At 36.6% G+C, this 22,686-nt stretch overlaps 1 protein-coding gene across 8 annotated transcripts in view; it reads right to left on the minus strand.

Annotated features, from left to right (window-relative positions):
* The window catches only part of RALGPS2 (Ral GEF with PH domain and SH3 binding motif 2), a 162,729-nt gene that overhangs the window by 123,151 nt on the left and 16,892 nt on the right, over positions 1 to 22,686 (minus strand). The window lies entirely within an intron of this gene.

Below are 22,686 nucleotides of genomic sequence, written 5' to 3' on the forward strand. Positions count from 1 at the left end.
GAAACCCATGCCTGTCACCATGCCAAGAAATAAAATACTTCAAATTTACTAAACTCTATTTTTCACTTCAGTTAAATCACTAAATCTGGTTTGAGGACAATCCTATTATGCTATTTTCAAATGATCAGAAACACCAAATGGCCAGTGGTCAACACATGTTGCTGTTATATTCTTTATCAGCAAAGCAACGGTATAATTTTTCATTTATTGTGAGAAAAATTCAAAAGCTTTTTTAGTCTTAAGAAAAAGTGTAAAAAACATGTGGCAAAGTAATATATGGTCTCATGAAATAAATTTTAGAGATCTAAATGACATCCCTAACTCAACCACACTGAATAAGTTTAGCAGTGTTGATAATGTAGTTTACAAAGATATCACGAATAATTAAAAATAAATTATTATGGAGCATGTTATAAAAATACCACAGTACATGATATATTTATTTGTATAGGGCTTTAAAGTTTACTGAGTATCTTTACTCCATTATCTCACTGATCTTCACAACTACCAATAAGACTAAGGAAGATATCATGATACTCATATAACACAAACACAGCCTCTGAGGACACAGGCTGGTAAATGACGGGTCAAGAATAAAATTCAAGTCATCTAAAATTCTAGTCAAATATTCCTTCCACACCACCATAGTTTTTCCACTTTACTGGAAGTCAGAATGTTTACTTGAGAGTCTAATCCCTTTCCACAAAAAACTTGCTGTATATCACTGTGTTGGTAACTTCACCTATCTAGGAGGGAATTTCTTCCTCTCTGTAAAATGACACAAATAAACAGAGTTAAGGTCCCTTTCCAACTTTAAATTTCTATGATATTTTTCATAAGAGAAATGGTTAAGTGTCTATAAATTAGGTATTTAAAACTATAACCACTTTTTAATTGAAGTGTAATTGACTTACATTATTATATTAGTTTGAGGTGTATCACATAGGGATTTGATATTTTTACACATTACAAAATGATTACCACAATAATCTAGTTACCATCTGTCACCATACAGAGTTATTAACAATACTACTGATTATATTCCTTATGCTGTGCATTACAAAATTGTACCCACTTTAAAAACTTAGTTTGAAGTATCAATAATAATTCTCTTGAAATGCTAAGTTTCCTCTCTCTGGAGAAGCAATATAGGACAGTGATTTAGAAGCACAAACTCTAGAAAAAAACTGCTTAAGTTTGAACCCAGCAAACTGTTTGCCTTTTCTGTGTTCAATTTCCTTACCTATAGAACAGAGATAGCAATAAGTACCTACTTCATAGAGCTGTGGCAAGCAGAAATTAATTAATATATTCAAAGCACCTAAAACAGTGCTGACACATGGTAAGAGTGCTATTATAATGACACACACTTTGTCTACTATCTAATGAATCCACACAAGGCTTAAATTCAAGGGAGTCTTCTAATTAAAGAAGACAAAAACCTTAGAAATATACCTCTCACAAAATACGTGTTGGTGGGCATCAGCAAAATCCTGACTGTAGAAATAATGAATGAGAATGCCTAAAATATGTTTCCTAGATGTAGCAAAACATGTTGCTGGTTTTCAAATGCTTAAAAAGTATTACTAATGATATAGCAGGCTTCAGTCACATCTTAAATTTATCTTCGTTTCTTCAGATATACCCTGAGTACCTGCTAAGAGCAAAACATCGTGCTAGAATTTTTAAAATGAGAACTACATTAGAAATAATGATTTTTTAAAAAAACATTTAGAAAACCAATATGAAAATGAATAGAAATACTCTAATTTCCTTCAATCTACAGTATTTATTTTATAAACTTCATTTATTCTTATTAAGAATCTTATTAAGAATCATTTATATTTATAGTACTATACAAAATGAACTTGATAATCCAAATTCTCTCTGAAGGCAACACTCAATTTGCAATGCAATGTCTTCAAATAATTTCATTTCATTCCACATGCTATGCCTGATTAATTTAGATACGAATTCATAAATCAACAGTGCCCCCTAGTGTTAAGAAAAAATAATCAAATCGTTAAAAAAAAAATGTATCCTTAGTCTAAAACTTATATATCAAATATATAAATTTTATGGTTAATATCTACTGAAAAAGAGGTAATACACCAGGAGTAAACATTAATACATTTGTAAACTATTAACAGTAAAGAATAAAGTTTTCTCTGCCTGTTTTTAATCAAAATGTCATTTAAATATCCTATGAAAATTGTCATATTAAAACCCATTACATGAAAAAAAAAAAGTATAGCAAAGCATACCTCAACAAAAATCTTATTCATAATTACTTACAAATGTACTACATGTCAGTATTTAATACTGTTTAAGTACAACAAAGCCTCATATGATACCATAAAAACACTTCATGTCTTAAAAGACAGGCATGGGTTTATATTTTTATAATATGTGCCCCAAGACGTTTCTGTGCTTTGCACACAAAAAAGTTCAAATTAGATAAGCCAAATATATGCCTTAATATTTACTTTTCCTAGCGCTATGTATAAACAGCACAATCATTCATAATAAACACCAACATCACAGCAGCTCTTTTCTTAATGAAATTTATTATTTCCTATTCTCTTCTGAAACTTCGAAAGACATTTAATCTGTCCTTTAAAAGAGTTTAAATACCAAAACAGGCATAGTACTTCAATATAATCCCCAAATAGGAAATCTGAAATGTGTAGATTTACCTCCCCTGCTTGAGGTCACAAACTAGATTATTTAAACTGTAGGCACAATCATTCAGTCTCCTAACTCCTCACTTTCTCAATGGTATCCCCACAAAGAAACCAATGCTTTTTTAAAAAAGTAAACAAGAGGGTAAAGTTAAAGTGACAACTTCTCACTAATGTAATCTCATTTCATAGTACCAGTTCTTTTCTAAAATAATTTATGCTATCATCATTAAGAATATTATGCTAGGGATTCCCTGATGGCTCAGTGGTTGAGAGTCCGCCTGCCGATGCAGGGGACACGGGTTCGTGCCCCGGTCCGGGAGGATCCCACATGCCGCGGAGTGGCTGGGCACGTGAGCCATGGCCGCTGAGCCTGCACGTCCGGAGCCTGTGCTCCGCAATGGGAGAGGCCACAGCAGCGAGAGGCCTGCGTACCACAAAATAAAAAAAAAAAAAAAAAAGAAAGAAAGAATATTATGCTAAAGACATTTAATAGTTTTACAAAACATGCTCTAGAAGAGCTAAGCAACTATAAGGAAAAAGGTAGTGAAATGTAATTAATTACTGCAGTTTCTTTGGAAACATTCAGATAATACAGAATTGATATGCTTACACATGGCTTAAAATCTCAGTACCAGAAATTCATCTTACTATAACTCTGGAGGGGACTTCCCTAGTGGTCCAGTGGGTAAGACTCCACAGCTCCCAATGCAGGGGCCCAGGTTCAATCCCTGGTCAGGGAACTAGATCCCTCATGCATGCTGCAACTAAGAGTTCGCATGCCACAACTAAGGAGCCCGCCTGCCACAACTAAAGACCCAGAGCAACCAAATAAATAAATAAATAGTAAACTGCCAAAGCTGGGACACTTGAAACTTAAAAAAAAAAACTCTGGAGAAAAAGAAAAAACTACATAGATATAGGATATTTAAATCAAGCACTATTTACAATAGTGAAAACCAGAAATGACTTTCATGCCTTTGTATATAACCACATTAAAAAATTCAAATAGACAATTATAAGAAAAAAAACATAAGTGACAATTTCAACAAAAGAAACTGAACCTTCTTATTGTAAACTTACAAATTTCATGAGAAAAAGAAAGTAACAGGGTAAAGTTAAAACAACATAATTGCAACTCAATATTTAAAAGTTGTTATAGTGCTTGGCTCTCCTTTAAAATGTATTTTAAAATAAATGTTAAAGATATTTTATATGACACTCATGGAAGGTCCAAAGATTTAAATGTCTGTATATCACAGCACTTCCAGCATTTCTGACACTAAGCTAAACTTGCACTGCCTTCTTTATTTTTTTATCTAAGAAAATTAGAGATTAGTCCCAAATTCCCCAGTACTTTGTTTTAATAATTACAGCCATCAAAAGTCTGATGAGTAACAACAACAACAAAAAAAGATTTTGTCTTTGACATGATACTGAGCTATTTTGACAAAAGTTTAATAAAAAATGTGGTTGCCTCTTCAAATCATTTCTGCTATAGCACTAAACAAGATCACCTTTGGTATTTGCTTATAACAAGTTCAAGTTATTACGAAAGAAATTAAAAAGAAAGGCGTTCTGATGAACATTCAGGGTTATAAGAGCTCCCCAATGCCTCCCACAGAAAGGTCATTAGTCTCCTTCTTTTATGCTTCCACTGCTCTTCTGTCAGAATTCTATTGCTATATTTTCACATTGATATATTTATGTGTCTCTCCTTAATGAATTTTGAGTTCCTTGATTTTAAAGACCCATATTTAAAACAAAACACAACAGAAAAACCATTATTTTTCATCTTTGCACTCAGGCACATAAACACAATACTGACCTCAATTGCCTATTTAATCTGGGAAAGATGAATAAATGACTGAACAAAGCAGTTATTCACAGGATAACATTAGATAAATGCCCAATTAACAATAAAAGTATAGGGAGAATGGCAATCAAATACTCAATACACACAATACTACACACATTTAAAAGAATATGATGACTATTTTCTATTTCCAGCAACATGGCTGAAAAACAACGTAAAAAATCTTTGTACCACAAGAGAAATTTAGAAATGGACATTGACATCAGCTGGACAGAAAAAGCAACCAAGAGATGAGAATGGAATTGAGACATACACACTCCCCACGTCAACCCATCCACACACACTTTTACCTAGAATAAAGCCAGAGAGACTGATAGTCTACCCAATCAGTGATAAGATGGTCTGTAAAAAAAATTCTGGTACAGCAAGATAAGAAACTTGTGTGTCTTGGCCTGGGCTTACCACTGTGGCTGGTGGAGGGTGTCTACAAAATGATAATTTGTAATCCTAGGCATGCTCCAGCACAGACACAGAATTTGAATTTATACTACCAGCATGGCCCAAGACCCTCAAGACTAGAAATTTAAATAAAATGTTCACAAGCCAGTGAGACTCCTGGAACCCAAGGCAGATGGAGGGAACAAAATTTGGGGGGTGGCGGGGGTGGGGGGGGAACATTCCTTCAACCCAGGCAATGCGGAATTCCCCCTGCCGGCAAGCTCAAAATAGAAATTTACCAACTCTATAAGCAAACAACCCACTTCAAGTAAAAGCAGGAAACACAACAATCATTAGGATTATCTCTTGAGAACTTTAGATGAAAAATTATCAGATACAGGCTATAAAACCAGATTAAAGATTAAAGCCAGCGGCCTTAAAAGAAGACACTGAAAATATAATAAGACCTTATTAAAAAAAAAGCAAGACAGACGTTTGTAAGGGAACCAAATAAAATTTTTAAAAAGAAAAGGAAGATAGAGTCACTGGAGAATTAGTGACAACTAAAGAGAGAATTTGTGAAGTAGAAAAGAGAAATGAAATTACGCAAAAATTCTAACAAAGGCTTAATATGATATGTAAAATGTGAAGAAAGACTAAAGAAATGCAAAATAGAATAAGATCTAACACGTCTAAGAGGAGTTCCAGAGGAAGAGAGATAACAGAAGGCAACATTTAAAGAGAGAAAGGCTGAGAAGTTTCCAAGATACGGGAAAGACATATATCTTCACATTCAGGAACCACAAACTTTGAGCAGGATAAATAAAAAGAATCATATTCTATATACATCACTTTAAACTGGAGAATACTTATTTAAAAAACAACTGGGTAAGGCATTTTATTTACATAGGAATGAATTAAATGGAAAGCTTCTCAACAATACCAAAAGACACAGAAGAAAATGAAATATTTTCAAAGTGCCAAGAGAAAATAACTATCAACCTAAAATTCCATACCCAGCTAAATTCTCATCCAAGAGAAGGCAACATAAAGACATTCTGCAGACAAAGAATTTATCACAAAATTAGTCCATGTAGCAAGCAAGTAAGAATGTTGTAGTATGTACCTGAAAAACTAATTTATCTCCAGGTAGAAAAACTTGTCCTGGTTTCTGTTTAACTTTGTTATCGAATAAAAGTAAAGTCAGGAGTAGAAACAGTTATGTTAACCAAGACTGTTAGGATGATTAATGATTTTAGATGACTGTCAAAATGTTTAAAAGTTTTAAATTAACCTCTATTTAATAACTATTTTAAAAAATAACTTGCTTTTATGTAAAAAAGAAAAACTACTTCTCCTTTTATAGACACCCTATCATTTGTTTCATACATTAAAATACACAAAACGGTACAATAACAAACAAAAGCTAACATTTATGGAGTGCTCATTATCCAGGTCCTGCTCTAAGCACTTTTTCATTAAAAATTCACTCAATCATCAAAACAAATCCTATGAAGTTATTATATTATACCCCATTTTTAGAGATGAGCAAATAGGTAGCTTGCCCAAGCTTACACAGTAGGAATAGGCAGCCAGAAGGGAGGGAGAAAAGGAGGACAGGTGGATAGAAAAACAAAAGACAGGAAAGAAGGATAAACTGATGGATAGGAAAAAACTAGGATGGGGGGGTGGGGGGGGGGGAGGCGGAGAGACAAAATGAGGGAAGAAGGGAACCAGAGAAGACAACCTAAAAGGTTCTTCCTCTGAGCAGATTTATAAATGGCTAGAGGGGAAAGAGCAGAAATGAGAGAATCGCTACAACTCGTTAAGCTGTGATTCAGCTTCAAGAGAGTCGCATGATTTCTATAGGAGAAAATGATGTATAGGTTTATAAAGAAACACAGGTTGAAGAGTATGAAGAAAGGATAAGTAAAAACCATCAAGGGTGCAAATTTAAAAGTAAAGGTGGCCCAGAGAGAAGTTATGATGTGGACACTGACCTGCCTGGTGGGGAGAACCTTTCTGATGAGCTCTGGAAAGGTTCAAAGAAGTGACAGGACCAGATTGCAGAGGGTCTCAAACTGTCAAAAGGGGAATTTAAATTGGAAGGGACAGGCACTAGGCACCATTAAAGGTTTCTGAGTAGGGAAATGACCTTAGGAAACTAAAACCAGTATTTCAAAGATTACCATGCAGGGGTATGCCACTGGGCTTTAGGGAAGGTGAGTAGTAAACAACACTCCCACCTTTTGCCAAAAAAGCAAAGCATCTGAAGTGACGTGCAGGCCCCTTTCCCACCCAGGCTTCTCTAACCTCTGCTCTCCAGGACCCTCTCCTAGTCTTCTAGTTGTATAAAACTCCCATGATCACATTCTATCCTCTTAACTTCTATCACCTTCATCCTCCATCACCATTCTAATTCAGAATCCCTGAGCCATGAAAATGGCAATCTCAGATGATATTTAAAAGAAAAAAGTTTAACAAAATTCATATTAATTTGTGAATGCTGGTCCTGCCCACGCAGAGGGGTAGTGAAAGCAGTTCAGTGGGAAAAGCATAAGATACAGAATACTAATTCTAGGACTTTAACCAGGTATGTGACGCTGGGTAAATTATGTAATCTCTGAACTCTGATTTAATTGTTTATAAATAAGGGACAATAAAATGTACCTCAGAGAGATGTTGCAAGAATTAAATGAAATCATATAGGAAAAACTCAATGCATCTAAAAATGGTAGAGTATAACAGCAAGAACACAAATTTTGGAGTTGGAAAGCCCTAGGCTCAAATCCTAGCTTGGGCACTACCAGCCAGCTGTAAGGCCTTGAGCAAGGAACTTTCCTAATATTTAGGCAGAGGCTCACAGTCCATCTATCAGTAATGAGGCTTTAAACAAACAAACAAACAACAACAAACAAAACAAAAGGAGAGGAAGAGGCAGACCTTCTTCTAAATAGAAGGCAGACCTTCTAAATTCCAGAAGCATGTGAAAATTACAATATAAACTAATGAATTAGAAAAACTAAGTAAACTATGCCTCTAAATGAACCATTTTGAAAGCATATTTTGACACAAGTACACTGGAAAATAAATTTACTAAACAATTAAAAAAAATTTACTTAAAAAATATTCATTTCTTAGAAGTTCTAAGTGTGTAAACATGTTAACTAATAATAACTATATCTTTCAGGACAAAAAGGAGATAAATCTACAAATAGCTTGCAATACTATATCGTTGCATTTAACGCTGAGAGGTCCCTTAAGAGAGATACCACTTTGCATGCTGACTGACTAATTTCTAAGGGTAAATTAAACATGAGTGTTATAAATTATTTTATGAATTTATTCAGAAGTACACAACTTGAAATTATTCCACGTATCTTTAGTAGTACAGAATAAGTGATAAAAAATTCTAAGCTATGCTTTTTTTTTTTTTTTTCTTAATTCTTAATCAAAGGATAACAAGCATTTTTCGAACAATAGCAGTTCACATGGATAAGAACACCCTGAAACTGTAAGGAAAAAAAAAAGACGTTTTGGAGAAACTTCAATCACTGTTAAGCGAACCACAATTACAGGTTTAGCAATTTCACACACCACCCAGGTTGAAAAAAAAAAAGATAATGTCAAAATTAATCTACATATTTAGAAATCTCCTGTCAAAAGAACTTATTGTTTCCCGGCAAGACTGTTTACTAGATCACTTACCAAATTACTGTTTAAGCTTAAATATCTCTATATCTTTTCCAGACATATATTTTATTTATAAATATTTTAGGTACATATTTAAGATGATTTTCAAAACAAAGTAAGCTGAGATCTTAAATTAGAAGGAAAAAGATAAGGATAGCAGAAAACTGTTTCACTTACCACACTGCCACTTTAATACCCTACCTAGAGTGCATATGTTAAAAGCGCAATGAAAAGAAACTGGCCCACTTAAACCTCCCCATCTATGAAACAGCAGATATTATTTCTCAAAGTGTAAAGGAAAGCTTAAAAATAATGAAGCTACTTTAAAGAATGTGCTTGGATTAAAACTGTTTTGCCTTAAGTCAATAAAGACTCAACACAAGTCTTTCAGATATAATTTTGTCGCATTTGTACTAAATTGTAGATGTAATGAGATGAACCATTTATAAACTGGCCCACAGCTACAAAGAAAGCTTATATTTCCATGTACCTAAACAGTCTAAAACTAATTAGCTGTAGGGGAAGAGAGACTTTCAAATGATTTGATATTAAATGACTAAAAAAAAAAATCTATTAAATAATGCCTCTAAAGGTTATATTCTACCTCCAGCATAGAAGGTTCACTAAAGATAATTTGCCAAATGATTCTAATACATAAGAGCTCTGAGATCTCCTATATGACCTGGCCCAAAATATAAATATAGGTTAACTAGAAATTCAGGTAACAGAAAGGAAGTTCCAAGCAAAAAGATGAACCATGCTTCAAACATTTGTTTGTGTGTGTGTGTTCCGGCGGGTGTGTGTGCATTTTGGCCAGAAGCTCAACTCAGAAGACTAGCCCATAAAAGTCCACTCATAAGACTATACACTACTTGAAATTAAACAAAAACCCCAATACTGCACAATTTTAGCAATTAAAACATAAAAACAACTCAGTTGAATCAGAAATACATTTCTGAATTTGGCAAAAGTGTGCCACTGTAGGCCTAAGAATGATCAGAGAAAGGAACTCAGCTTGTTAGTATGAAATGGTGGAACAGAAAAACAGCATGGTGAGTCAGTGTGACAGGAGCAAGACAGACGTCAGGACTCTATGTCGGAGCCAAGATTTCAGGTGAGGCAACAGTACAGCAGTGCCTCCCTTAAAACGCAAGACAAAATGGTCTAAAAAGGAGGGCAATTCAATAGCCTGGACACCCAGGAGATTCTTATACCTGAAACATGAGGCTAAACTGAACATCACAGAACAATCCGTAGGCAAAGGATTATATACAATGGAACACTAGGCAGCCACTAAAATACCACAGGAGGATATACTCAGTGATACATGGGGAAATATCCACAACTTACTGCTAAATCAATAAAGCAATCTGACAAACAGTATTTGAGGTATAATCCTTTTTGGTTGTCATTATCATTATAGCATAGAAGAGAGACTGTACTGACATACACTAAAATGTGGCTATCTCCAGGTTTACAAGTCAATTTTTTCCTAACTTTGGAAAATTTTTAAATTAAAAAAAAATTTTTAATTAAAAATTTTTCTACAAAGACTTTAATTTTAAAAAAGTGAAAAAACAAAAACACTGTTTTCCCACAGACTGCTTATTAGTTGCAAGAGGGAAAATAAGTAACTATACTGTGAAGAAACTGGACAACACCTTGACTGAGTGAATCAAATTTACCATCACCAATGAGGAGCAGACAGATATGGTGTGCCTCTGATGTGATACTCCAGGAGGGACTCAACATCACTTATGAGTACTCGAGCTGCGAATGCATAGCCTGAATCTAATCTCAAGGAAATGGAACAAAACTAAACTGAGGAATATTCCATAAATGCGTTCTTTAAAAAATGCCATTGTTACGAGGCACAAAGAAAAGCTGAGGAACCATTACAAACTAAAGGAAAGTCAAGAGATATGACAACTATACATCCTGTATTGGAGGGCAGTAAATGCTATAAAAGATGTTATTGGGACAATTCATAAAAACGGAATACAGACTGTACATCAAAGTATTTTATCAGTTTCCTGAATTTGATAACTATATTGTGGTTATATAAAAGAATAAATTTGTTCTTGGGCTTCCCTGGTGGTGCAGTGGTTGAGAATCTGCCTGTTAATGCAGGGGACACGGGTTCGAGCCCTGGTCTGGGAGGATCCCACATGCCGCGGAGCAACTAGGCCCGTGAGCCACAACTACTGAGCCTGCGCGTCTGGAGCGTGTGCTCCACAACAAGAGAGGCCGTGATAGTGAGAGGCCCGCGCACCGCGATGAAGAGTGGCCCCAGCTTGCTACAACTACAGAAAGCCCTCACACAGAAACGAAGACGCAACACAGCAAAAATAAATAAACTCCTACCCCCAACATCTTCTTTAAAAAACAAACAAAAAAACGCATACGCCCTTTAAAAAAAAAATTTGTTCTTAAGAAATGAAGTATTAAGAGGTAAAAGGAGGGCTTCCCTGGTGGCACAGTGGTTGGGAGTCCGCCTGCAGATGCAGGGGACACGGGTTCGTGCCCCGGTCCAGGAAGATCCCACATGCCACGGAGAGGCTAGGTCCCTGAGCCGTGGCCGCTAAGCCTGCGTGTCCGGAGCCTGTGCTCCGCAACGGGAGAGGCCACAACAGTGAGAGGCCCGCGTACTGAAAAACAAACAAACAAAAAAAGAGTTAAAAGGATATGAGGCATGCAAACTAATCGCAAATATTTCAGAAAAATAGCATGTATGTGTGTGAGAGAGAAAGAGAAATAAATGAATGACAAAGCGAATGGGGCAAAACGATGAAAACTGGTGAATTTGTATAGAGGGCATACAGGAGTTCTCTTTACTACTCTTATAATAACTTTCCTTTTAGTTTGAAATTCGTTCAAAATAAAAAGTTCTCCTGAATTATACAAAACCTCCTCGACGTAAAAATCTTCAACTTGCAAAATTTCAGAGAATAAAATACACATCTAATAAAAAGTAAAACTCTTCCTACCAACAGATGGCGTTAGTAGCCATTTATTTAGTGTCATTTTCAACCTCAGAGCCAAAATGATCTCATGAACAGCCTTTTGGAACTAAGCTACATAAACTCTTAAATATTTTTGCCTCATGCAATAACACAGATGAATATTATTTAAGAGGTGGAAGGTGCTCTGGAGATCTCCCCTTGGAGTACATTTCAAACCCCCAGGTCTTCCCTTATTTTAATATTTGCCTCCCTCATCCCGGGAAATGCGCTACCCCTCCACTCCCCACGGAGAATCACTGCTGTAGTAATTTACTATAAAGCAATGTGAAAGCATTGTATCCTTCAAATGTGCAAGAATAAAAAAGAAGGGGAGGGAAGGAAAATGGAAGTAAAGAAAAAGAAAAGAAGGGACAGGCAAGTTTGCTAACCCCCTGCTTTATTCCAATCCCCTGATTTTACAGTAAGACAACACTCTAATGGGAGGTCATGTGATCTGGCCAAACTCACATAATCAGTTAAAGGCAGAGGTAGATCTTAAATACAAGTCTGCTATTTGCTAATCTTTCGTGCTTTCTACAATGCCAAATTACCCTCTCTCTCTACCAATCCTTAACTGGATGTTTAAATACTGTGGAAATGTGGGGCAGTAGAGGGTAAAACATCTGGTCTCTCTCTCTCTTCACATCTAACAGAGGTTCATTAGGTGAACATGAGAGAAAATACCACGTACACAGGCTACGTACAGTGAAAGCCTTTGTCACTGGCATTCAGGGAACCACCAACAGTTGAGGGCAATGTAATTAGAGGGTAAAATGCACGAGTGATGGAAAGCAACAGGAACTGAGTCTAGAGAAGTAGGTATAAAGGGCAACGTTTGCCACAGTAAAAAGAAAAGCCTGGGCCTTCCCTGGTGGTGCAGTGGTTGAGAGTCCGCCGGTCCGGGGAGATCCCACATGCCGCGGAGCGGCTAGGCCCGTGAGCCATGGCCGCTGAGCCTGCGCGTCCGGGGCCTGTGCTCTGCAACGGGAGAGGCCACAACGGTGAGAGGCCCAAGTACCGCAAAAAAAAAAAAAAAAAAAAAAGAAAAGCTTGGACTTTATCCTATAGGCAATGAAAAGGCAGAGTCCTTACATATCGGACTATTAAATTATACGATCTTACAAGTTTCATTCAGAAGATATGCACACATGCACATACACAGTGACAGAAAGATACTCCTGTTGAACTCATAAATCTCAACAAATGGATACCCTTCTGATGACTTCAAGTACAACAGATCCTCATGTTTATGAGGGATCTGTCCCAAGACATCTTGAAAAATCCCCAAATTTGAGAATATTACTATGGCATATAACACATTAAAGTATAACTAATTTTTTTACTCCTACAGACGTTCAATGACTCTAAAAACACTGAAATAATTTCTACTTACAGTACCATACAACTTGCAAAGTAGACTCATTCACATCATGAATTTAAACCACCACAGAATCTTACATTTTACTTTTTAGTTTATTCAAAATCCCTCTTCCTAGATGTATTGCCTTTGCTTCTCTTTGGCCACAGCACTACAAGCTGGCTCCCACAGCACAGACAGTGCTGGCAATAATAATTAACTACACACAAAAAACGGAGAATAACAAATTACACGGAGATGTGCCTACCAGTGTCAGACTAGGATCAAATATGTGCCCAGAAAAATTACAAATTATCATATTTCATACACTCTCCCAGTCATTCATGGAAGAGTGAAAACCACAAGTGTTAATTTGTGAGAGACAGAGCTCTATTCTAACAGAACTGACTAGACCAAAAAAGCATCATTCTAATAGCAAAGACCCCACTGGCCTTTTAAAAGCAGCAATGCCTTTAACAACATAAATATTTGCATAGTGACTTGTAGCTCACAAAACACACCCTACCAGAATTTCAGCAGAAGGATTTCAGGAAATTTTGTTTTAGTAAATTTACAACCTAGTTTTCCATTAGAACATTTTATTAAGAACCGAGAGTTCTGGGTCTCTGAAGATGTTTACTCCTGCGTAAGTTCCTGGGGCCACCCAATGACCAGGAGAAGATAATTTCCTGTATAAATATTGAGGTGTTATGGAGATTGGAACACTCTTCTTTATTTATTTTAACAGCCCCCTAAGATAAATATTATATTCAACTTAGGAAACTGAGGCTCATAGACGTTTAAGAAGAGGAATATCTCTTAAGCGTAAAAAATCTTTCCTGGAAGTTTCCTCCTTCCAAGCTTTTCCCACCCCTCCCCTCCAAAAGAAAGGCTTCCCTACATGTATCAGTCGCCACAATTCCTTCATATTTATTTATGCCAAGGAGGAAATGTGAGGAAAATTTTCACAGAGAATCTGATATTTGAGATGAGTCTTAATGAGTAGATATTGGGCAGATGCAAGGGAAATGGTAAGGATGTTCATGGCAAGAGGAAATAATACTTGCAAAGACAGAATAGGAGAAATTGGCATGACAGGAGAATGTTGGTTAATTCTTTGCAGAAAAAGCATGTGTGTGTGTGTGTGTGTGTGTGTGTGTGTGTGTGTGTGTGTGTGAGAACATGGACAATAAACTGTAAAGGCAGACTGGAATCAGATCATAAAGCATTAACAGCATGGGAAAGAAATATGCATTTTATTTTCTAAATCAAGATTTCTTAACTAAGAGACTATGAATTAAACCCTGGGGCCATGAAATGCCCAACTCCCCAAAAGCATGAAAACTGTGTGATGAACACACAAAAATATCATTTTCCTGGATCCACAGCTATCAAATGATTTTTCAAAGGGACTCAGAAATGAAAAGCGGTTACGAATCACTATCCCAGGTGACTGAAAGTCACTGTATAATTTTACAGGAAGAGATATGTGCCATAATACTTTCATTTTAGAAAGGTAACTGGCAACATCTGTGGAGGTTGATGGATTAGGGAGAGAACCTTAAAAGCAGAGGGAGCGATAAGACGGTACTGCCCTACTCTAGCCAAGAGGTTGTAAGTACTTACATAAAAAAAAAAACTAATTCCAGAGACTTTTCAAAGGTAAACTTGCTAGAATTTGGGTTGTGATCAAGAAAGGAACTCAGCCTGCCTTACCATTCTACTTCTCATTTAAAGTTCCTGTCATCTACTTATCACATACCATCATCAGGAAAAGCCATTCCATACAGCAGAGCAGCTGCAAGTGAAAGGGTACCACTGGGAAACTAACCAGAAAGTGCCAAATGTTCCAAAGAGAAAATGCTGATAGCCTAGAACAGGGGCTGGCCAACTATAACCCACAATCTGAACCCAGGCCTGTTTTTATAAATTAAGTTTTATTGGAACACAGCCACACTCATTCATTTCTGTATTGTTTATGGTTACTTTCATGCTATAAAGGCAGACCTGAATAGATGCAACACAGACTGTATGACCTGCAAAAAAGGCCTAAAGTATTGACTATCTGGGCCTTTATGCAAAGTTGGCCAACTCCTGGTCTAGAACAAAAACAGGGACAGATTCTACCTCAGAAAGCACTCCTTTAGTACAACAGATGGGAGTAATATGCAGAGGAAGGCTGTAATTGGACGAAATTCAGCCGTATAAATAACATCAGTCTTCTGGGCACAACTGTAGATATATTTGTAGTACCAGCAAACTACTAATCAAATTGAATATACAAAATTCCCAGTATTCCTCTACTTGGAAAAATACTGTTCCTCATAAGCAACATATTAAGGACCAATGTTCTCAACCTATTTCAAATCCTTGTTCTTTTCCCTCATTCTTCCACTAAAACCTACTTTCTCCCCCAGACTCTCTTTTTAAAAGGAAAAAGAAGAAAATACTAAAATCCAAAGTGTCACCATGTAAGCTGCTGAACTTATCTGAGAACCAGGGTCTTGGCCCATTTGTGGAATACTGGCAAAAAGGAGGCTAGGTAGGCATTTTAAATTAATGAATCTTAAATCTAAATTTCAGATATCAAAGCTCCACTAATTATTTCAAAAACAAACTAAATTTTAGTCCATCGATTAAAATTAAGCTCTACGGGTGGCTTCTACTAGACTAGCGTGGGAAATTATATGTATGGTGGTGGTAATTTTTTTTAAACACTTTTTTCAAATGATATGAAAACAAATACTTCAGCATATCCAAATTGATCAACTCCAGGTGGCTATATAAAAATCATTATTTCAAAAATGAAAGAAACACATCATCCTCACATTCCCAAAAGTCTAAGACACAATTTTCTCCAAAGGATTTTACTTAGCAACTTGTTTTTGCCAATAACATGTTCAACACAGGAATGTATAATAACACAGGTTTCAAATAATAAGCAGCTAAATTGACTTTAGATACTTTAAACCAAGGTTTCTTAACGTTGGTGTTATTGACATTTGGAACTAGGTAATTCTGTGTGAGGAGGACTTTGCTGTGCATTGTAGGCTGTTTGGTAGTAGCTGCGGTCTCTATCCACTAGATGCCATTGAACTAGTTTTGGCAATCAAACATCTCCAGATACTGCCAAATGTCTCCTGGGGAGCAAAACTGCCTCAGTTGAGAACCACTGCTCCAAACGAATTAAAGTTTAAAAATTTTTTTTAAAAAACATGTTTACTGGTAGATATTGCTTTCCAAGTCAATTGTTACATAGACACGTTGGGTGTCTGAGCTGGAAGGAACCTTGGAAATCATGTGGTCCAAACCATACATTTTACAGGTGAGAAAAATAAGGGCTATAGAGGGCCACTTGAGGCAGTTGAGAGCATAAGAGAGGCAGGAGCCCATGACCCTCAGTTCCAGGTCAGGACACCAAGAGGACCAAAGAGCCAACTCATTTCTACAGGTGCTTACTAAGCATCTCTTATTATCTTTCAAAGAGCACACTATTTATCTATCTATCTATCTATCTATCTATCTATCTATCTATCTATCTATCGGTACGTGGGCCTCTCACTGTTGCGGCCTCTCCCATTGCGGAGCACAGGCTCCGGATGTGCAGGCTCAGCGGGCATGGCTCACAGGCCCAGCCGCTCCACGGCATGTGGGATCCTCCCGGACCGGGGCACGAACCCATGTCCCCTGCATCGGCAGGCGGACCCTCAACCACTGCGCCACCAGGGAAGCCCCCAAAGAGCACACATTTTTAATTTGATAGAGTTCATTTTATCAATGTGTCTTATTATTGGTTGTGCTTTTGGTGTCGTACCTAACAAATATTCGCCTAACTCAAGGTCACAAAGATTTTCTCCTGTTTTTGTCTAAAAGTTTTATATCTTTAGGTGTTACACTTAGGCCTATGATTCATTTTGACTTAATTTTTGTAGACAATGCAAGATACAGACTGAAGTTCATTTGCTTGTATATGGATATCCAATTGAGCCAGCATTTTTTTTAAACAGACTATCCTTTCTTCAATGAATTGCCTTTGTACTTCATTAAAATTCAGTTGTCTATATATTTACTGGACTTATTTTTGGACTTTTCTATTTCAATGATCTATTTCTCTATATTTACACCAATACTACACTGTTTTGATTACTTTAGCTTTATAATGAATTGTGGTATCAGGCAGTATTAGCTCTCCAACTTTGTTCTTCTTTTTCAAAGTTGTTTTAGATATTCTAGGTCCTTGCCATTTCTACATGAATTTCAGAATCAGCTTGTCAATTTCTACAATAAAGCCTGCTAAGATTTTGATTGGGTTGCACTGAATCAACAGCTCAATTGGGGAGTGATTTCACCTTAGCAACAACGAGTCTTCCAACCCACGCACAAAGAATATCTCCCCATATATCTACATGTTCTTTAATTTTTGTTCAGCAATGCTGTGCATAGTTTTCAGTATTTCATACATGTTGCTATTGTCAATGGTATCGGTTTTATTAAATTTCAATTTCTGACTGTTCGTTGCTAGTACAAAGAAGTGCAATTAATATTTATATATTGATCCTGTATCCCATAACTTTACTGAACTCACTTAATAATACTTTGTGAGGCCAGAATAACCCTTACACTTAAACTAGACACAAACATTATGAGAAAAGAAGACTGCGCAAAAATATTCCACATGCGAAAGTTCTAAACAAATTATAGGAAACTGAATGCAACATTTTTTTAAAGAAAATATAGTACATGATGACCAAATGGGGTTTATTCTAGGAATGCAAGTTTAGTTTAACATTTAAAAAGCAATGAATGGGGCTTCCCTGGTGGCGCAGTGGTTGAGAGTCCGCCTGCTGATGCAGGGGACACGGGTTCGTGCCCCGGTCCGGGAAGACCCCACATGCCGCAGAGCAGCTGGGCCCGTGAGCCATGGCCGCTGAGCCTCCGCGTCCGGAGCCTGTGCTCCACAACAGGGGAGGCCACAACAGTGAGAGGCCTGCATACCGCAAAAAAAAAAAAAAAAAAAAAGGCAATGAATGTAACTCATTCTATGAACCAACTAAAAAAGAAAAACCATGTAATCAACTCTATAAATGCAAAAATAAAAAAGCATTTAACAGTCTTACCTCCATTCCAGATAATACCGGAGCACATTTTAGAAAGGAACTTCTTCAACCCAATAAAGGGCATATCTGAAAAAACTACAAATAATGTAGTTTTAATGGCCAAAAACCAAATGATTTCTCCCTAAGACCAGAAATAAAACAAGGTTGTCTACTCTCACCACTTCTGTTCCACAGTGTACTGGAGGAGATTCCAGACAGTGCAGTCAAGAAAGAAAAAGAAATAAAAGGCATCTAGAATGGAAAGGAAAAGGTGTCTGTTTTTTTTTTTTGCAAACATGACTGTGTAGAAAATCTGATGGAACCTATAAAACTACTAGAACTATTGATAAATTAAGAAGCACTCCCTCCTCTGAAATTTTCTCAAAGTATTTCTGTAGAACTGTTATAATTTATTCCTTAAATACTTAGTAGAATTCACTTGTGAAGTCATCTGGGCCTGGAGGTATTCTTTTGGTGGGAATATTTCAATCAAAAATTCAATTTCTCTAACAGATACACGGCCATTCAGGTTGTCTATTCTTGAGTGAAGTTTAGTAGTATGTCTTTTGAAGAATTTGTCCTTTTCCTTTGTTATAAAATTTATAGGCATAAAGTTGTTCATAATATTCTCTTGTTATTCTTTTTTTTTTTTTTTTTTTTGCACAGGCTCCGGACGTGCAGGCTCAGCGGCCATGGCTCACGGGCCCAGCCGCTCCGTGGCATGTGGGATCTTCCCGGACCGGGGCACGAACCTGTGTCCCCTGCATCAGCAGGCGGACTCTCAACCACTGCACCACCAGGGAAGCCCTGTTATTCTTTTATTATCTATAGAATCTGTAATGATGTCACCTCTGTTGGTCAGGTTAGAACTTCATCAATTTTATTGATCTTTCCAAAGTCAGTTTTAGGTTTCACTAATTCTGTCTACTTTTTTCTGTTTTCTATACTTAATTTCCACATTGGTCTTTACCGTTTCCTCTCTTCTAATTACTATGGTTTAATTTGATTTTTAATTTCTTAAGGTAGAAGTGGAGGTCATTAATTTGAGATCTTTTTTTTTCTAATATAAGCATTCAGTGCTATAAATTCCCCCCAAGTTCTGCTTTAGTGGAATCTCACAAATTCTGATATGTTGTTTTCATTTTCATTCCGTACAAAATCTTTTAATCTCTTTGAATTGTGTTATTTAGTTTCCAAGTAAGTTTTCCAAAGTCTTCTGTTAGTAATTTCTAATTTAATTCCATTGTGATCAGAGAGCACAGGATCTCAATCCTTTTAAATTATGGAGACTTGTTTTATGACCCCAAAACATGGTCCATCATGGAGAATGTTCCGTGGACATGTAAGAAGAATATTCTGCTATCGTTAGGTGAAATAGTCTATAAATGTTAATTAGGTCAATTGGTTGACAGTATTGTTCAAGTCCATTATGTCTCTGTAAAATATCTTTGTAACTTTCAATGCTCAGGAAAGGGTATTAAAATATCCAACTAAAATTGCAGATCTGACTGTTTCTCCTTGGAGTTCTATCCATTTTGTTTCAGGTATTTTTGAAATTCTGTTATCAGAGGCACAAACGTTTAGAACTGTTATGCCCCCTTGATTAACTGACCTCTATTATTTTGTAAGGACATTCTTTATCCTTGGAAACATCCTTTGCTCTGAAGAAATCTACTTTGTCTAATATTACTATAGCCACTCCATCTTTCTTTGACTATTGTAAGTATAGTATATCTTTTTCCATCCTTTACTTTTAACCTATTTGTATCTTTATATTTAAAGTTATGTTTCTTATAGGCAATGATATAGTTGGGTCTTGCTAAATCCAATCTGTTAATCTCTGCCTTTTAACTGGTGTGTTTAGACCATTTATATTTAATGTGATTACCAATCTGGTTAAAATTAAGTCTATTGCCTTACTATTTGTTTCTCTTTGTCCCATGTTCTTTTTTTCCCTCTTTTTATGTCTTTTTTTGAATTAAATGAGTATATACCCTGATTTCACTTTATCTCTTTTGATGGCTTATTACTTGTAACCTTTTTAAAAACAGAATTGCTTGAGGATAGTATGTATCTTTTCACTTACGATGGTCTACCTTCAAGTGATATTATACCACTTCACATACAGTATAAAATTCTTACAGTAGTATACTACCTAGTATCATATCTTGCCCACCTAACACTCTGTTCATAAATCCTACCTCTTTGTTAAAAATGGGAGAGAAGCACTACAGAAATGTAAAAGAAATAGTAGCAACAAACTGAGACCTGTTCCTTGGCTTCATTTAAAAGGCAAATAAGAACTGAGAAGGAAATAGATGCTTAAAAACTAGAACTACAACCATAACACCTGGGTTCAAATCCTAGTTCTGCCACTTACATATTGTATAACATAAGGCAAGATGGTTAGCCTTCCTGTTTCTCAGTTTCTACCTCTTTAAAATGAAAGTAACAACAGTACCTTCTTCACCAGGTTATTGTGACAATCCAATGAGTTAACACAGGTAAAATGCTTAGAACAGCACCAAGTAACTATGAAATGGTTAAAAAATAAAGGATACCTCTGAGATATTCTGAGTTCAGTTCCAGACCACCGCAATAAACTGACTATTGCAATAAAGCAAGTTTCACCAATTTTTTTGGTTTTTCAGTGCACACAGAAGTTACGTTTACACTATACTATGGTCTATTAAGTGTACAATGTCATGTCTAAAAAAATGTACATACCTTTATTTTAAAATACTTTATTTGGGGGACTCCCCTGGTGGTACAGGTTAAGAATCCACCTGCCAGTGTAGGGGACACGGGTTTGAGCCCTGTTCCGGTAAGATCCCACATGCCACAGAGCAACTAAGCCCATGTGCCACAACTACTGAGCCTGCGCTCTAGAGCCCACAAGCTGCAACTACTGATCCTGAAGCCCACGTGCCCTAGAGCCCACATGTCCTAGACCCCATGCGCTGCAACTACTGAAGCCCGTGTGCTGCAACTACTGAACCCTGCGTGCTCTAGGGCCCGTGCTCCACAACATGAGAAGCCACTGCAATAAGAAGCCCACGCACCGCAACGAAGAGTAGCCCCCACTCGCCACAACTAGAGAAAGCCTGCAAGCAGCAATGAAGACCCAACGCAGCCAATAAATAAATAAATGTACTCTTTCTTTAAAAACAAATACTTTATTTCTAGAAAACACTAACCACCATCTGAGCCTTCAGCAAGTCAATCATTTTGTGGGTGGAGGGTCTTGCCTCAATGTTGATGGCTGCTGCTTGATCACATTGGTGGTTGCTGAAGACTGGGTGGCTATGGCAATTTCTTAAAATAAGACAACAATGAAGCTTGCCACACTGATTGACTCTTCCTTTTATGAATGATTTCTCTGTAGCATGCAATGCTGTTTGATAGCGTTTTACCCACAGAACTTCTTTCAAAAATTGGAATCAAGCCTCAAACACTGCCACTGCTTTATCAACTAAGTTTTTGTAATATTCTAAACCCTTTGTTAAAATTTCAACAACTGTCACTGTATCTGCATCAGGAGTAGATTCTATATCAAGTAAACACTTTCTTGCTCATCCCTAAGAAGCAACTCCTCATCCATTCAAGTTTTATCATGAGATTGCAGCAATTCAATCACATCTTCAGGTTCCACTTCTTGTTCTAGTTCTCTTGCTATTTCCACCATAGCTGCAGTTACTTCCTCCACTTAAGTCTTGAACCCTTCAAAATCATCCATGAGAGTTGTAATCAACTTCTTCCAAACTCCTGTTCATGTTGATATTTTGACCTCTTCCCATGGATCATGAAACGTTCTCACTGGCATCAAGAATGGTGAATCCTTTCCAGAAGGTTTTCAACTGACTTTGCCCAGATCCATCAGAGGAATCACTAGCTATGGCAGCTATAGCCTTAGAAAATGTATTTCTTAAATAATAAGACTCGAAAGTCAAAATTACTCTCTGATCCATGGGCTGCAGAATGGATCTTGTATTAGGAGGCATGAAAACAACATTAATCTCGTACACCTTCATCACAGCTCTTGGGTAACCAGGTGCACTGTCAATGAGCAGTAATATTTTGAAAGGAATCTTTTTTCTGAGCAGTAGGTTTCAACAGTAGACTTAAAATATTCAGTAAAACATGTTGTAAACACTGTTGGTGGGAATGTAAACTGGTGCAGCCACTATGGAGAACAGTATGGAGGTTCCTTAAAAAATAATTACCATATGACCCAGTAGTCCGCTCCTGGGCATATATCCAGAAAGGACAAAAACTCTAACTCGAAAAGATACATGCACCCCAAAGTTCACAGCAGCACTATTTACAACAGCCAAGACATGGAAACAACCTAAATGTCCACTGACAGATGAATGGATAGAGAAGATATGGTATGTGTGTGTGTGTGTATATATATATATATATATATACACACACACACACACCCATACATACACACAATGGAATATTACTCAGCCATAAAAAGGGAATAATACCATTTGCAGCAACATGGGTGGACCCAGAGATTATCATACTGAATGAAGTAAGTCAGAGAAAGACAAATATTATATGATATCAGTTATATGTGTAATCTAAAAATATGATA

The sequence above is a fragment of the Delphinapterus leucas genome, chromosome 1, assembly GCF_059928025.1.
Source record: "Delphinapterus leucas isolate spDelLeu-1000000601 "Yukka" chromosome 1, BTC_Dleu_Yukka2, whole genome shotgun sequence".
Classification (NCBI taxonomy): Eukaryota; Metazoa; Chordata; class Mammalia; order Artiodactyla; family Monodontidae; genus Delphinapterus; species Delphinapterus leucas.